The sequence below is a fragment of the Schistocerca piceifrons genome, chromosome 5, assembly GCF_021461385.2.
Source record: "Schistocerca piceifrons isolate TAMUIC-IGC-003096 chromosome 5, iqSchPice1.1, whole genome shotgun sequence".
Lineage (NCBI taxonomy): Eukaryota > Metazoa > Arthropoda > Insecta > Orthoptera > Acrididae > Schistocerca > Schistocerca piceifrons.
This window is the reverse complement of record NC_060142.1, coordinates 467,807,190-467,809,554: the sequence shown is the minus strand read 5'-3', so window position 1 is coordinate 467,809,554 and position 2,365 is coordinate 467,807,190. Positions and strand designations below refer to the sequence as shown.

General features: G+C 40.8%; 1 non-coding gene across 1 annotated transcript; it reads left to right on the top strand.

Moving 5' to 3' along the window:
- The first annotated feature begins 829 nt into the window (after positions 1–829).
- Positions 830–913, top strand: Trnas-gga. The gene is given in 2 exon segments: positions 830–869; positions 879–913. It is a non-coding gene; the product is annotated as a tRNA-Ser (tRNA).
- Positions 914–2,365: the final 1,452 nt, after the last annotated feature.

Sequence of the window (2,365 nt, the reverse complement as noted above, 5' to 3'; positions counted from 1 at the left end):
TAGCTGGTCTGAAGTACCCTATAATGTTTTGAATTCACCTAATTCCAGAATTTCTGAATTTTCCGCTAAACTTTTTTGAAGACCACAGCAATTTCAGATAACAGATTGCTTCTTACATCATTTCAGCCCATTTTTCAGTTTTAGCGTCACTTCACCGACTTTCTCCACAAAGCAACGGCAACACCAGTTGTCACATCCATTTTCTGCAGAAAGTACTCGCAACTGTCGCGGAGATGCCAGTGTGATTTTCATTGTTTGAGAGTAGTGGCGAGATACTCTCCAAATGTGCGGGTTTCCGTTTACGAGATGATTTTAGCTATCACGACTATGACAGGGGCAGCACATAAGGCGTGGCCAGACAAAAAGCGGACCAGGCCACTGCAGAAAGCGGCGACGTTCATCGCCGTGCGAGGGGAGCCACACTAATGTTTGTCAGGTCCAGTTTGCGGGAAATCGGGAATTTGGGGCTGGTGTTTTATAAAAGCAGCGAGACAGGGACTTAGAAGTCGAAACATCAAAAATTCTGAGTACTAGAAATGCGTATTAAATTATTTAATACGAAGAAACACATGCACAATAAAGAAGTGCATGCTTTGAATTTCTTAAGAATACTTATGATATTTAAATTGTAAGAGGGAGCGATTTTTAGTCTTGTTATTGTAATTACTTAAAACATCAAATTACCTTGTTTGTGCTTACTTTGTTTAGAAACAGGTATATGTTCTGTAAATTGCTTACCAGTTGTATTTCCTCTGACTGTATTTTCCCCCTATCTTGTAAACTAGAATTTGCCTATTCATTCAAGTTTAAAGTAATTATTTCAAAGCCGGCCTGAGTGGCCGAGCGGTTAAAGGCGCTACAGTCTGGAACCGCATGACCGCTACGGTCGCAGGTTCGAATCCTGCCTCAGGCATGGATGTTTGTGATATCCTTAGGTTAGTTAGGTTTAAGTAGTTCTAAGTTCTAGCGGACTTATGACCACAGCAGTTGAGTCGCATAGTGCTCAGAGCCATTTTTTTTATTTCAAATATGCCCACAAATAGGAAAAACTATTTGAAAGTAATGGATCTGAGTTGAATAGCGATAGGGAGAGCAAGCTTAAGCGAAAGCGCAGCTGGGAAAAAGATCGTTTGGTAGTAATATCTTTCTGATCATTAAACGTGAATTATGAACTATGAGCTCCTAATTTCACTATCACAAAGGGTAAAAGATAGTACTTAAATATATTCTGTAAACTCCGATATCGTGTCTAAATATCTGTTGCCTATTAGTGCTTAACAACCTAACAATCTCTGTTCTTTTACCAGTGGTAATAAGTGCAAGTCTTTCGTCTCCACCATTCGAAGATATCGGGGAAAACTGCATCCGTGTCAGACTTAGCTTACGGCCTGAAAATCACTTGCAAAAGGTAAGTTCAAAGGCAACATGCTAGTGCAATGTACGGAACGTATTCACAGCAGTGAATACGATCAACTTTCAGCTCTATAAGGAAATGACGACAATGAAAAATTGTGAGGGACCGGTTTTCCCGCTTTACGCAGGCAGTCGCCTTAACCGTTAAGCTATCCGTTCATGACTCACGGCCAGCCCCAAAATTCCATACGGTGTCGTTCCTACGTCACTATCTGTACTCGCACACACATTACGAAATTCCCGCACAGGTGAGGATATTTTACACGAAAGTCCCTGTCCGGTACCGGCAGATAAATACGGTATTGCAGTGCCCGTGTTGTTAAGAATGAAAGTTGCATCTTTTTTCCTTAATGACACAGGCACTGTAGTTTGTCCATTATGTACCGGATCCTGTGGCTTACAAGAGCTCGTTCAGAGATTTCATTGAAAATTGTAATATAGATGCCGTACCTCACGCCAAGTTTGCGATTCAAGAAAAGGTGTAATAAAGTAATGAATGTCTGTAGCAAAATAAACCGACTGGAGCTATAATTGAAAGTGGAATCAGTACACAATTCGGCGCTCTTGGCTATTCTCACAGACTGAAATGGGCTAGCTTAAAATGCCTTCTGTGCAGTATTTCAAGCCGACATTACAAACATAATAGTCTATGTGGATTGAAAACATCATTTAAAGTGACACAAGCTGCGTGTATATCACTCAAGCTTTAGAAAGCTTACCACGGTAACTGGTTTTGGATCTCACGTGTTATAGAATAACTGATAAGTCGAACAAAGACCCATGTTTAGTACACGAAATTATAAACCCAATAGTCCTACAAGGCTTAATAGAAACGAAGCTAAATGAAGTGATCGCGGCAGTATGCTTCTCACCATATTACCTCCAATGCTCCTCAAAAGCATCTCTCTCGTGCATCAGATCAAGGTCTGAATATTTACTTGTCCTGGTGCAC